This window comes from Paramisgurnus dabryanus, chromosome 16, assembly GCF_030506205.2.
Source record: "Paramisgurnus dabryanus chromosome 16, PD_genome_1.1, whole genome shotgun sequence".
NCBI lineage: Eukaryota > Metazoa > Chordata > Actinopteri > Cypriniformes > Cobitidae > Paramisgurnus > Paramisgurnus dabryanus.
Genome location: NC_133352.1, coordinates 32043844 through 32059360, shown reverse-complemented (window position 1 = coordinate 32059360; position 15517 = coordinate 32043844).

The following is a 15517-nucleotide window of genomic DNA, read 5'->3' as shown; positions in this document are numbered from 1 at the left end:
CTTGAGCATGAATGTCTTTTTCGTGTCACTTGCAAAAATTTCTATAATTTCTATGTACTTTTATGCATTGGTTTCTACATGTTTTTCTTCTGCTTTTAAAACTATTCTCGCCTGGAGTTGGGGTTTGCGTTAGGATGTCTAAAAATGTAACAGAAAGTGATTCTAACCCCAAGCGACAATGGTAAGAAAATAGGGAAAAAAACAATGAGAAAACAATACATAAAATAAGACGAAAAAGAAAGTCGTGCCACGGCCACGAAAAAACTATTTATAAAAATTTGAGCAAGTGACACGATGCTATGGACACAAATAAAGGAATTTTTCGTGACTATAACACGACTTTCCGTGAGATCAGTCTGTGCTAAACACACAGGATATAAAGGGAACACAAGTCTCGACCGCTCTCTGACACCAAAAATTTTCATCTCTGTGCTAACAACCTGCTGATTATATTTCTGCCCCGGTCAGACCCGGTGTTACATCATATTCTCAACAAAAAACTGAGAAACAGTCTGATTCAGTCTATTACTAGTGGGATAAACACCATATGTGCGGGTGTTTCAAGGTCTTTATTTATCTTAGATTAGATCTCATTACTTACATAAACCTCACACACGAAGTCTTAGTGTAATATTAAGTTGATCTGTTGTTATTCTGCAAAGTACACATTAAAATCTGTCATAATGAGGACTGTTTACCAGGTCTGGAGATATGTAAATATCCGTGAGAGAAGAACTTGGCTCACGGGTGTTTGTTTCCCAGCGTGCCTGTGACGTGAGCAGCCAATAAGGGCAGGGATGAGACCCTTCCTGCTTCCCATCTGCTGACTGGAACGGTCTCATCAAAAAACACGCTAAAATTCACACGCACATGCTCTGACTCACACGAACAACAGACACACTCGCAGACAAAGACACACATGGCTTGGCTCTGTGCGATGGGTTGGATTAATGACAAAGACATAAATGAGACAAGAAAATCACAGATGAGACCTCTTTTATATCTCATCTGTGATCTTCTATATAGCTCAGATTTGCCAAGTCTGCAGTTTGCACCTGGTATTAAGATGCGATTTGGTTGATCGGATCACAAGTGGGCGAGAGACTCCTGTTCACATGTTTTAATCGTTCTCTTTTGTCAACCTTTGATTGCTTTTGCCCCGATTACTTCGAAGGAATGGTCTATAGGCAAGTTGTTAAGACACGAGCGAGAGAAATGATGGGTTTAAATTTGTGCAAACTAATATTATGTGAGAGTAGCACTGCTTAGTAAACAGGTTGTGCAATGATTTGTACATGTATATGAAAGAGTTTCTCTTTATTTATTTCAGCTCACGCAACTTTCACATACTTGCAAAACAAAATTTAAAGAGGCGGAGAACATTCACATTAGTTTTATGAATGAAAGCCTAAAGATCACGCACAACAAGTCAAGACTGACTGATGGAAAAATATTGTTGCTCGGTACATCACATTAGATAAGTAGGCGGAGAGTAGGTGGTCTTTTGTAGCTGCTTGTACTACACATAAGACCACATGAGCATCTACACTACAAAAGCATTATAGGGTTTCTGACTACCTCTGGATGTGTTCAAAAGTGGACGAGTTCAAAATGTTTCACACCCCATTCATACCTGTATTTAGCATCGTACACTTGTTATCGACCAAAATTTGCAGCCTTATCTCACAAATGTCCTATTTTCTTACAATTGTCGCTTCGTTTTGGAAAGTATAAGGAAAATCAGTTGAGTAACCAATAAGTAAAATGGACAAGGAAAATAAATGCGTGGCATGGGCACGTAAAATCAGGGGCGTCTTGCACCATTTTTTTTTTTAAGGGAGCATAGTGTGCACAACTCACAGAAATTTGTGCATACACAGACATCAAACGAAATATTATAGAGCTTTCAGTCTTTTCCATGGCACTTACATTACTAACAATCTGAACACCCCTGTTTTCATGCAAAAACCTCCAAAATAAAAGTGTTGACTAACTTTCATATCAAATACTATTCCATCAAAATATTGACATATTGGCATCATATTTACATCTGAAACGCCATGTTTTATTTATTTAAGTTTCAATAAATGTCTTGTTTAATTGTGTCATTAATGCATTTTGCACAACAACTGCATTATCCTAAATTAATGTCATTTTAAATCCATTAAGTTTAAACAACGAAAATGACATAAGCTATAGCCACGTGATTGATTTTAATGTTCAATAATAAACATTTTTTTTTAGATAAAACTATTAAAGGAATGCATTATCACATCAAATTTTGTCTGTGCCCCCGTGAACTCTGGCGAACTTTGCCGTTGTACCAAGATTAATCTAGAAATCTACTAATATAACGTCGAGACTGTCACATTTTAAACTATACATTTTCTACACAGAGGAGGTTAACTGCACATTACCGTACTGGGGTTTTAAATGTTGATAAGGTTTCTTACACGTTTTAATTCCTCAGATAGCCAAAGGCAGCAGCAACAGCAAAGCTCGTGAGCACGCTCAGATCCGTTTGCGACTGTGCTGTCTGCAGCGCCTGCCGCCAGAATAAAGTAATGTAACACGATCAAAACACTGTCAAAATGGCAAAAATCTCTAAAAAGGAACAAGGATGCAGCACAGAATTGATAATATTGTGCTTATAACAGATTAAAAGTCAAATAACAGATTAATGGACGCTTCTTTGATTTTGAGCTTGCATGCAAAATCCATTTGGCTCAAAAAAACCAAGGGGGCACATGCCCCTCAGTTTGAATGGGCATGACACCTTTTCGTAAAATGGTGGAAAGACGTGAAAATGCCAGGCAAAACTGAGCAAAATAATATGTGATTATTTCACGGAAATTTGTGAGATCATGTTGATTTGTGTATATTTGGTATAATATAATGTGTTCATGTGGTTTATGGTTAAAAACATTATTTTCCACATACTGTACATTTTTGTAGCTCCAGAGTTCACTCTCTTCCTGAAATGCTCTGTGTCCCTGATTGGCCAGCTAATCTGTACGTTGAGATTGGTCTGAATACCCCTGTCATGATTTCAGTCTTATTGGCTGCTTTGTCTTTGTTTCTCTATGTGTTGTGTTTTTGTTTTGACAGCTCCACACGTGCGCGTCCTCCACCTGGTGATCTCATTACCTCTGACTTCTCTCACCGGCGTTCCGCACCTGATTCTTATTATTGTCCAATCCGGTTTGATTTAAATTCCCCTCGTTTCCTTTGTTCTTTGCAAGTTCGTCTTTGTATGTGCCTGCCGCTAGCTTGTCTAGTTCCAGTCCTGTCATGTCTCAGTTTCCTGTTAGATATTTATTATTCTCCGTGCTCTCTGCTGCCTTTGCCCCGTCAGATTTCCCTGCCCTGCTGTCGGTCTCTCCCGATTGGTGTGACTTCTGTCAGGTCTTTACGAACTCTCTGTCAGTGGATTCTCCAAGCAACATTTCACACCGTGCGCTGTCCAGCCGCAGTGCGCATTAGCGCGTAATTCTGCTGAAGACGCTGACAGCTGCAGTGCGCTCTAGCGCGTAATTCTGCTCATCGCTCTGACGGCCGCAGTGCGCTGTCCAGGGTGCTTACTGCTGAAGACACTGACCGCTTCTCTCTCTCTCTGTGCCCCGCCAGGAATCTCTCTGTTTGCCCGCCTGGATTACATCTCAGAGTGTGCTGTTCGGGGGAAGTCCTACAGCCCGGCTGTGTTTCCCACATTGTGACCATCCAGAGGAGATCGCTGTGGTCTGCATCGCTAGTGTTATCTCTTCGTCTATCCATTACATACACGGACACTGAGAGTTATCTATTTATATATTACTGATTCACCAAGTGTTTTCCCGTTTATATTCCTACCTGATGACATTGAGTGTGCTCTATAATACATTTTGAATTAAAAACCTCTGCGCTGGGATTCCTGTTTTGTGTGTGATTCCTAACAGGACGAACTTGCCAGTATGAATCCCGCGGAGGTTGAGGACTTTTCTGTCCGTATGTCGGACCTTTCCTCAAGTTTGGACCTGCTCAGTCTGGAAGCCACCCAACCCAGTCAGTCGTCGCAGACAGAGCTGCAGTCCTCACCGACGGAGCCTCATGCTACAGCCCCACCTCCATATGATGGTAATCCCTCCTCTTGCCGGGCATTTTTGTCACAATGTTCATTGGTTTTTGCCCTCCAGCCCCGCCGCTATTCCTCTGAGCGCACCCGGGTGGCGTTTGTGATTGCCCTTCTGGTTGGCAAGGCGCGTGAGTGGGCTACGGCCGTGTGGGATGCTCGCGATCCTTGCTGTCGGTCGTTTGGTGACTTTCGCAAGGAGATGGAGAGGCTCTTTGACCGTTCAGTGCGCGGGGACGCCGCTGCGGCTCGGCTGGCTCTTTTGGTTCAGGGAGGCCTTACAGTCACCGATTACGCTATTAAGTTTAAGACCTTAGCGGCGGCCTGCCACTGGAATGAAGCGGCTCTTCGAGCGCAGTTTGCGAAGGGGTTGTCTGATGATCTCCATGATGAAGTCGCTGTTCACGATCTTCCCCCCACGCTGGATGCCATTATTGATCTGGCTCTCCGGATTGAAGCCCGGAGAATGCTCCGCAACCAGCGACGATCTCTTCGCCAGCGAACTCCTATAAACGAGGCCACCGCTTCCCCCTCTTCTTCTTCACTCCCTGTCAGGTCGGAGCCCATACAGCTGGGGCGCATGCGCCTGTCACAGAGAGAGAGAGATAGACGCCTACAGAATTCTCTGTGTTTGTATTGCGGGAGGCCCGGACATCTTGCGAAGACTTGCCCGTTAAAGAACCGTCGCCCTTCTATGAGCCCAGGAGTTCTGGTGGGCGCCACTACTTCTAAACTCTCCCCTGTTTCCAGTACCCAACTCCCCGTCATGTTGTCCTTCGCTGGGCGTGATCATCCGTCCACTGCCCTTCTCGACTCTGGAGCGGAGGGCAACTTTATAGATGAAGCTCTGGTTCGCGCCTGGGGTGTTCCGGTTGTCCCTCTCCAATCCCCTTTGGATGTCTGGTCCCTTAAGGGGCAGCAGATGGCACGCATTACACATTGCACCTCTCCTGTGAGTCTCTCTGTGTCTGGCAATCATTGTGAAGAGATTGTGTTGCATATTCTTCATGCTTCTCTGTCTCCCATTATTTTAGGGCATGGTTGGTTAGCGCAACACAATCCTCACGTTGATTGGCAGCATAGTGTTATTTTGTCTTGGTCCCAGTCTTGTCATGTGTCTTGTCTTGGTTCTGCTGTTTCTGGTTCTGTTCTTTCTCTTCCTCAGGTTCCGGCGGTCGATTTGACCGGAGTCCCGGCGGAGTATGCGGATATCGCTCAGGTGTTCAGTAAAGCCCGGGCCACCTCCCTGCCTCCTCACCGGCCATATGATTGCGCTATTGATCTCCTCCCCGGCACTTCTCCGCCTAAGGGTAGACTTTATTCCTTATCGGGTCCTGAGAGAGAGGCTATGGACCAGTATATCAATGATGCCCTGCGTGCCGGTCTCATCCGTCCCTCCACCTCGCCTGCAGGGGCGGGGTTTTTCTTTGTTGGTAAGAAAGACGGCTCCCTGCGCCCTTGTATCGATTATAGGGGTTTGAATGACATTACTGTTAAGAATAGGTACCCCCTTCCTTTAATGTCTACTGCGTTTGAGCTCCTGCAGGGGGCGCAGTTCTTTACCAAGCTAGATTTACGCAACGCCTATCATCTGGTCCGTATAAGAGAGGGAGATGAATGGAAGACAGCCTTTAACACCCCTACCGGACACTTTGAGTACTGCGTTCTGCCGTTCGGCCTTTGTAACGCCCCCTCTGTCTTCCAAACTCTGGTCAATGATGTGCTGAGAGACATGATTAACAAATTTGTCTTTGTGTACATAGATGATATTCTCATCTTTTCCCCCTCCATGCAGGAACACACTCAGCATGTCCGCCGAGTTTTACGCCGGTTGTTAGAAAATAAGCTGTATGTCAAGGCGGAGAAGTGCGAATTCCATCGTAAGTCGGTTTCGTTCCTGGGTTTTGTTGTTGCCCCCGGTGAGATCCGTCCTGACCCAGCCAAGATCAAAGCGGTGGCCGAGTGGCCAGTCCCCGACTCCCGTAAGGAATTATTAAGATTTCTGGGTTTCGCCAATTTTTACCGGCGATTTATCAGAAATTATGGTCAGATTGCTCAACCTCTTACTGCTCTCACTTCCACTAAGGAGAGGTTTGTTTGGAATTCCAGCGCTCAGGAGGCCTTTGATAATTTAAAGTCCCGGTTTATCTCTGCTCCTGTTCTCTCTATTCCAGATCCGGCTGCTCAATTTATTGTGGAGGTGGATGCATCGGATGTCGGGGTAGGCGCCGTTTTGTCTCAGCGGTCTGCTAAGGATGGCAAGGTGCATCCCTGTGCCTTTTTCTCCCATCGGTTAAACCCAGCAGAGCGAAATTATGACATAGGCAATCGGGAGCTGCTGGCGGTCAGACTGGCTTTGGGTGAGTGGCGTCACTGGTTAGAGGGGACCTCGGAGCCCTTCCTGGTCTGGACGGATCATAAGAATCTCGAATACATCCGTTCAGCCAGGAGGTTATCTTCTCGTCAGGCTCGTTGGGCGCTCTTCTTTGACAGATTTAACTTCACCCTCTCGTACCGGCCCAGTTCCAAGAATACTAAGCCCGATGCTCTCTCTCGTTTGTTCGAAAGCCCCGGTTCCGCTGGGGACGAAACCATCCTCCCGGAGGGGCGGGTGGTGGGTGCCCTGCGCTGGGGAATAGAACAACGGGTGAGACGGGCCGGCCGGGAGGGGGAAGTGCCAGAAGGGTGCCCAGCGGGTCGATTGTGGGTTCCGAATGCGCTTCGCTCCGAGGTCATCCGGTGGGGTCACGAGTCCAAGTTTGTTTGCCATCCGGGGGTTCGGAGAACGTTGGCTACCGTACGTCAGCGTTTTTGGTGGCCCTCTATGGGTCCCGATGTCAGACAGTTTGTGTTAGCCTGTCAGGTTTGTGCCCGTAATAAGGCCTCTCATCAAGCCCCTATTGGTCTGCTCAAACCATTACCCATTCCCTCTCGTCCTTGGTCACATATCGCTATCGATTTTGTAACCAATTTGCCTAGTTCTAAGGGAAACACTGTAGTTTTGACCATTGTCGACCGCTTCTCCAAGGCGGCTCACTTTGTCCCTTTGCCCAAATTGCCCACTGCCAAGGAAACTGCCCAGGTTATGATCGAGCACGTCTTTCGCTTACATGGTCTGCCTACAGACGTTGTTTCAGATAGGGGTCCTCAGTTTATTTCTCGTTTCTGGCAGGAATTTTGTAGACAAATAGGCTCCACAGCTAGCTTGTCTTCAGGGTATCATCCTCAGACCAACGGGCAATGTGAACGGGCTAACCAAGATTTAGGTAGAGCTCTCCGCTGTCTGACATCGCAATATCCGAGCTCCTGGTGCCAACAGTTACCCTGGGTTGAATACGCCCATAATTCTCTTCCTGTTTCTTCCCTTAACATGTCCCCTTTTGAAGCGTCCATGGGGTTTCAGCCCCCTTTATTCCCATCACAGGAACCTGATGCGGTGGTTCCGTCTGCGCTAGCTTTTGTCCGTCGTTGCAAACGCACCTGGAGAAAGGCTAGATTTACATTACGCCAGGTTTCCAGACGAACCAAAGCCGCGGCCGACCGTCACCGTAGAACCGCGCCCCGTTTTATCTGTGGGCAGAAAGTATGGCTTTCGTCCAAGGATTTACCTCTCCGGGAGCCTTCTCGCAAGCTGGCTCCACGATTCCTTGGGCCATACAGCATTGTCAAGGTTATTAATCCCGTGACGGTCAGGCTCAGATTGCCCCCAGCACTCGGTCGGGTTCATCCAGTTTTTCATGTGTCTAAGCTGAAGCCTGTGTATTTTTCCCACCTTAATCCTGTTCCCTCTGCCCCCACCCCTCAACTTATAGATGGTGCCCCTGTGTATTCAGTCAAGTCTTTACTGGATGTGCGTCGCCGGGGTAGGGGATTTCAATACCTCGTTGACTGGGAGGGATATGGTCCGGAGGAGAGGTGTTGGGTACCGGCCCGGGACATCCTGGACCCTGGGCTGATAGAGGATCTCCGCCGGCGACGGGGTGAGTCTCCTCATGGACCGCCAGGTGGCGGTCGTGGGGGGGGAGTCCTGTCATGATTTCGGTCTTATTGGCTGCTTTGTCTTTGTTTCTCTATGTGTTGTGTTTTTGTTTTGACAGCTCCACACGTGCGCGTCCTCCACCTGGTGATCTCATTACCTCTGACTTCTCTCACCGGCGTCCCGCACCTGATTCTTATTATTGTCCAATCCGGTTTGATTTAAATTCCCCTCGTTTCCTTTGTTCTTTGCAAGTTCGTCTTTGTATGTGCCTGCCGCTAGCTTGTCTAGTTCCAGTCCTGTCATGTCTCAGTTTCCTGTTAGATATTTATTATTCTCCGTGCTCTCTGCTGCCTTTGCCCCGTCAGATTTCCCTGCCCTGCTGTCGGTCTCTCCCGATTGGTGTGACTTCTGTCAGGTCTTTACGAACTCTCTGTCAGTGGATTCTCCAAGCAACATTTCACACCGTGCGCTGTCCAGCCGCAGTGCGCATTAGCGCGTAATTCTGCTGAAGACGCTGACAGCTGCAGTGCGCTCTAGCGCGTAATTCTGCTCATCGCTCTGACGGCCGCAGTGCGCTGTCCAGGGTGCTTACTGCTGAAGACACTGACCGCTTCTCTCTCTCTCTGTGCCCCGCCAGGAATCTCTCTGTTTGCCCGCCTGGATTACATCTCAGAGTGTGCTGTTCGGGGGAAGTCCTACAGCCCGGCTGTGTTTCCCACATTGTGACCATCCAGAGGAGATCGCTGTGGTCTGCATCGCTAGTGTTATCTCTTCGTCTATCCATTACATACACGGACACTGAGAGTTATCTATTTATATATTACTGATTCACCAAGTGTTTTCCCGTTTATATTCCTACCTGATGACATTGAGTGTGCTCTATTATACATTTTGAATTAAAAACCTCTGCGCTGGGATTCCTGTTTTGTGTGTGATTCCTAACAACCTCTGACATTAGCTAGATATTTCAGTGGCGTGTTTACCAATTTGGGGGCCCTAAGCAAAGTCCAAGGACCTGGGGCCCCCCATGCCCCAACATTAAGAAAAAAAATCTTGGTTTAAAAATACAAATAGTGCCCATTGTCTTATTAAAAAGAATAAAGAATCATTATCTGTCAAAAACATAAAGGTCTAGGTTTTACCGCAGTGGTTTCCAAACTTTTTCCAAAAGGCCTCCCTTTTGTACAGAAAAATATTTCTAAGCCTATCTCAGATATATCCTTTGCTGGCAAATTCCTTATAGGATGTATTTAAAATTATGTAATTAATACAATACTGCAACTTCAGTGTGTGATCTTAAAAAAAAGAAAAAGAAAAAAGCGGCATGTTTACCACGCAGACTTTTTATAACTCTGCAATCATTAAATAAAAAATAATTAAATAAGTTAACCACTAGGGGGCCCCCAAGCCCGTGGGGCCCCAAGCAATTGCGTGGTTTGCGTGGTGGGTAACCACGCCACTGAGAAATTTGACGCTCCTTACCATGTTTGAAAGATTCGGTCAAAATGCAATGCTGACAGGAGTTAACTTACAGACTGGGAGTCCAAGCGGGAGGAATTATGATAATGCTGGTCTTTACTACATCACCAATCCCAACAGGTAAACAGTTAATCCGTGTGTTTATTGTAGTCCAACAATTTTTAAATATGAACTCAAATGTTTCTTTTATCAAATTGACCCAAATCTGGATTATTTTACTTGTACATCCATTTTAGCCCGGGCTTATTTTACAGGTCTGTACTCTTACTGTATTTGAACAACCGTCTCATTTATTTCTGTTTTTATTTCTCTTAAGCAATAGAAGAAACATCTAAGACTAAACATTTTCCTCTATGTAGAACCCCACATGCTGCCCACCATGCTTGACTGAGTCAAAACTCAATGAAGGATGATGCAACTCTTCTGTCCATTGATAAAGTGCTGACACACACACATTTCACGCACAAGCATGCACACAGCATAAATCCTGGACTAATGCAGAGTGAAGGCGTGCATAATCAGAATGAATAGATGTAAAAAAGTGGGCAGTGCTAACACAGCTGTCAATCATTCAGATGAAATCAGTGCTGAGCCTGGCGGATCCCATAACACATGGGCCTTAGTTATATTAGGACATTTAAGTAGTTTTTATATAAAAACCTTTTAAACATTATTGGTGTGACAAAGCATTGGCATTAATACATGTTAAGATATGTCATTGCAAGGTGTTTTTAAATTAAGGCAGCTTAAACATAAATTTTTATCTGGGACTAGAATAAACCCTGTCTGGGAAACTGCCCCTAAATGTATACAAATTCAAGAAAACTTACTCTATACAGTTTAGTGTATTGCATGTTAATCTAAATTTAAACTATATAATTTAAAACTGTTTTTTATCAGCTTTCTATCTGTTTTTTCTTTGCTTTCTATATTTTACCTTTAAAATTATTCAGATATCTATATTTTTTGTGTGGGTCCATATCCCATCTTTGCTTTAAATATTTTTTACCATTAAAAAGTCACAATATTTTAGATAAAATGCACATTTTAGTCATGTCCCCAGGATTTTACTCAGCCCTGTTACCCAACAAAAAAATGTAACAAAAATATAGACGGTTTCAGCAGTAACAACATAAACAAGCCGCTGTCGCAGTCTGCACGTAACTTCAGGTAAACTCCGCTAATAATAAATAACAACAAAGTTCTTTAAACGTAGTTGATTTATACAACAAGCAAAAAAACAACACATAGATTACCTAGGAAACCAAAACATTTGTTATTTTCGATGAGGAATTTGTTCAAGAGATCAGTTTAGCAACTAGTCAGACCATTAAAAAAACGAAACCGGCGTCCGATGAAACCGTCTATATTCCACAAGACACATTTTATTTTAAGAGGAAGTTACATCATCTTGATCTTCTGAAAGTCATGTGAAGATCAAAAGTCACTTTTCTCATTTTCTTTTCTGTATATTTTATGATATTGTTGCTATGGCTATGAATTTGTCTTCATGCTATTAGCACATGCAGCTATATTTAATGTATTTGCCAAATAAAACTCAGTCCTGTTACCAATGCCTCCATCATCCATAAAAAATCATTTAAACCGTTAATAAGTAATAGTTAATATATAATAGTTACACATTTTGGACTATTTTGAACAAATCTCCAATTTAAATATTAAACTTATGTGTATAACTTGTCCTGCCTGGTCTTACAGACATAAATCTACGGTGGCCCTGAAGTGCAAACCACAACAACAAATTCCTAAACTACAACAACAAATTAAAAAACACCACAACAAATAAAAAAACACTACAACAAATTAAAAAACAACAACAAATTAAAAAAACACTACAGCAAAATGAAAAACAAATAAAAAATAAAAAACACAACAGCAAGTAAAAAAAAACATTACAGCAAATTAAAAAACACAACTACAAATAAAAAACACAACAACAAATTAAAAACACAACTACAAATAAAAAACACAACTACAGTTATGATTAATCCTCATTAGAAATGAATGCAAGGAGACCCATCCAAGATGGCGGTCGCGCGATACGTCAGCTCCAATAGGCAGCTCACTCTAAGAGGTGTCTACGTATATAATGTCTATGGCCCACTGGTACCTACCTCTTCCTGTAGGTTAATGTAGTTGTGTTTTTTATTTGTAGTTGTGTTTTTAATTTGTTGTAGTGTTTTTTAATTTGTAGTTGTGTTTTTTAATTTGCTGTAGTGTTGTTAATTTTGTAGTTGTTTTTTATTTTGTTGTAGTGTTTTTTAATTTGTTGTAGTGTTTTTTTAACTTGCTGTTGTGTTTTTTATTTTGTTATGTTTTTTTATTTTGTTGTAGTGTTTTTTCATTTGTAGTTGTGTTTTTAAATTGTTGTAGTGTTTTTTTAATTTGTTGTTGTGTTTTTTAATTTGCTGTAGTGTTTTTTAATTTGTAGTTGTGTTTTTTAATTTGCTGTAGTGTTTTTTTATTTGTTGTTGTTTTCTAATTTGTTGTAGTGTTTTTTTATTTGTTGTGGTGTTTTTTAATTTGTTGTTGTTGTTTAGTAATTTGTTGTTGTGGTTTGCACTTCAGGGCCACCGTATTAATCACCTCAAATAGCAGCATGTTGAGGAGAGCTGTGATATTACTCTTCTTGGTGGACGCTGAAACAAGGGAAAAAAATCCCAGAAATATATTAAAGAGCCGAGCCAGAATTTGAAACGTCAGAGAGACTTTTGGCTGAGCTCTTAAAACTATAATTTACTCCGTGTCTTCATTAGCACTATATTTCATGTTTTTGCTAAAACTATGCTAAAAACCAAAATGCCTTCATCCTCCAAAAGAAACCAAAAATAAACTAGCAACCTGAGATTGACCAAATACACATTTTGAAAAGTAAATATGTGTGTTATTAGATTTAGTGTATGAAAATATAAATAGTGAAATTTTATTTTGATGAGTTACAACATGCAAATGGCACCGATTTGGTGGGATGGCCCACATAATCCATCTCGAACACACAGCATCAAGAATGTTAACTATGAACTAATGATTCTTTTAACTGCATAGCGGTCAGACATGTAACCAAGTTCATATATTGTTTATTGTTAATGGGTTTACAAGCAACCATTCAATCTCTCATTAACAGACGTTCACTTTTAAAGGTCACATGTCATGTTTTATAAATGCTGCCTGTGATGTGCATCACATCAAAACCTTTCATTACGGCATTTAAATAAGGACGGCTATGGCTTTACGAGCAACTATTGTTAATTTTCCCTCCTTTAATGTTTGCTTACAGAAATATGTGTTTGGCAATTTTTGATGGCAAACACAAATTCTTACAGTAGCTTGCTGAGGAAATTCATCTTTATCGACATTTAAATCACTGCTTACAAACATAAGTCAAACTCCTTAATTCAATTTGTAATTCAATTCAAACGGTAAGGGAAAATAAGACATTGAATATAGCAGCAAGCCACGCTTTTCAGTTTTTTAATTGAAACATCATCTTGCACTTTGTCCTGTTATTGAAAAAAGTTAATACATTATTAATGCAACAGCTCAGACAAAGATGTACGACTTCTCCTCTGTCCTTCGCAAGCTTTGCTTAGTTAAATCCTCTAAATGCCCAAACAGACATTAATGGAGATGGATGGTTGTGTGTTTACGTCGGCTTCATTTTTACCTAATTATAAGACACTATTTGGCTGCCTCTCATCATCTTTACAGACACAACAGATGGATACGTTTACTTTGTGAAGGTCATTTGATACCAGTGGTGGGGCGTATCGCTTTCTCTCTCTCCTTATTCAAACCCTGAAGGACTGTCTCTCATCTGATCCTTTAGAAGTCGATCTGAAGACGAGCTGATGTTGCAATCTGAGCGAGTTCTTCAAAGTAAAACTGCAACCTTTAAAATAAAATATTATTTTTGCACCACTGACAGGTTATTTCCTAGGGTTTTCTGTATGTTTCTATGTGCTTTGTTGTCTGTTTGAACTTGTTTTAGTATTTGTGGAGCACACCTGACTTTTAGCGATTGTGATGTTCACGGCCAAGCACAATTATTTTGAGACACGTCATCTGCATCATCAATCGCTCATTAGCACATTATAATAAATTTTACTCATCACACAATGATATGTCTAGTGATCGACAGATAAAATAAGTATTTACAAATGACATATTTTCTAGAGGTGCTATTGACATTAAATTTTTATCAGATGCTAACAACCAATGAATTCCACAAAGTCAAAGAAATTTAACCATATATGTCCATAAAGTAAGTTATGTAAAATCGTGTAAATTGACAAAGGAAAAATATTGAACAGTTTACTATAATGTATTTAATACTTGTACAAAAGCCTTGGTTGGTAATGAAAGCTTTAAGATGTCTCCTGTATGGTCAGTTGTGATTTTAACCCTTTCATTCTTCCATACAAACGGTCTTCAAATCTTGAAGGTATGAATTCTGATCTTTAGATTTTCAATTGGATTCAAGTCATGCGATTGGCTGGGCCATTCTTGCAGCTTTATTTTCTTTCTGAATTGTCCTGGCTGTGTGTTTGGGTTAGGGTTTACCCATCATGAGATGTTTCTTGCATGACACCTTGGTGATACACTATATTATTGGCCATCAGTTGGGATTGAACAGCTGTTCTTATTAGCACTGACAAGGGGCAGGATTGCTTTTTATTACTGACTGCCTTGGCTTTCCATCACTTTTTGCAACTCATTTTCTTCAGGGGTCCAATACTGTCATTTTAAATGATTACACATAACTTAATTTATGAACATCTACGGTTTGATTTCTTTGCATGTGTGGATTGCATTGGTTTTTAGTGATGATGTAAAAAAACATGTAAGTGTGTGCGCCTGAGCAGAGTTTAAGTAATTTTTGCGATGGAAATATGCAATTTCTGAATGCAGAACTTCTCAGTCTTAAAAGGCACCTGCAAGGCCTGAAAGAGATCAAGCCTCAGCAAAATAAAAAGTAACAAACACAAAAGTAACCTAAGCATTACTTTCCATGACTAAGTAACTAAGTAACGCAATTTTGTACTTTTTTTAGGAGTAATTTAAAGAGTAACTAAACCCTAAACCAACTTTTTTTAGTTAATGATCTGTAAGAATGATGCTTTATTAGTGCTGTTCATTGATTTTAGTAATTTTTTTGACATTTGGATATAAAGTGTTTCAATACTACAATATATGGTGTAAAAACGTCTGATTGCTGCCCTCTTCAGGTTGAACGGTGGCTACTGCAGTTGAATTTTCCCATTGGATGTTGGGTCCAAAAAATGACTCGTGACGTAAGCAGGTTCAAGCTCACCACGCCCTTGTTACGATCTCACCACACACTTGATACGAGCTTAGTTCGTCCCCTCTATCTTCGTTGGGATCTGCCCTCTTTTCTTGCATTTTTCAAATATTGCCAGTGGGTGGAGTCAGGCTCTGACCAGGGGTTTAGTTACCCTTTAATATTGTAATGCATTACTTTTAAAAGTAACTTTCCCCAACACTGCCCATCAGCATATCGGCCATAGCACGAGAAAGGCTGATACCGATTATTTATTAATTAACTGCGTGAAGGCAGTCAGTTGCATGTCTGTTGCACAATTCAGCTGTTTATAAAATAATTAAATACTTCCCCCCCCCCCAAAAAAAAGATGTGCAACGCTAAATCATGTAGTTAATCACATGAGAGATTACTCATTCATGTGAGACATGCGGTCAGAGTAAGAGTATTTCGGGAAAATGTCTGCGGTCTGGGCTTTTTTCAAAATCTCGGAAAAAGACTAAAAATCGCCAAAAATGTATCTTACTTTGTGCCTCTCTTATTATGTTGGTCAGTTGAATTTTACAATCCATGTTCAGTAAAAATCATTTGATGCAGAAATAAACTAGCTAATAGGCCAACTATATAAATGTTTAATATTGGTATCGGCATC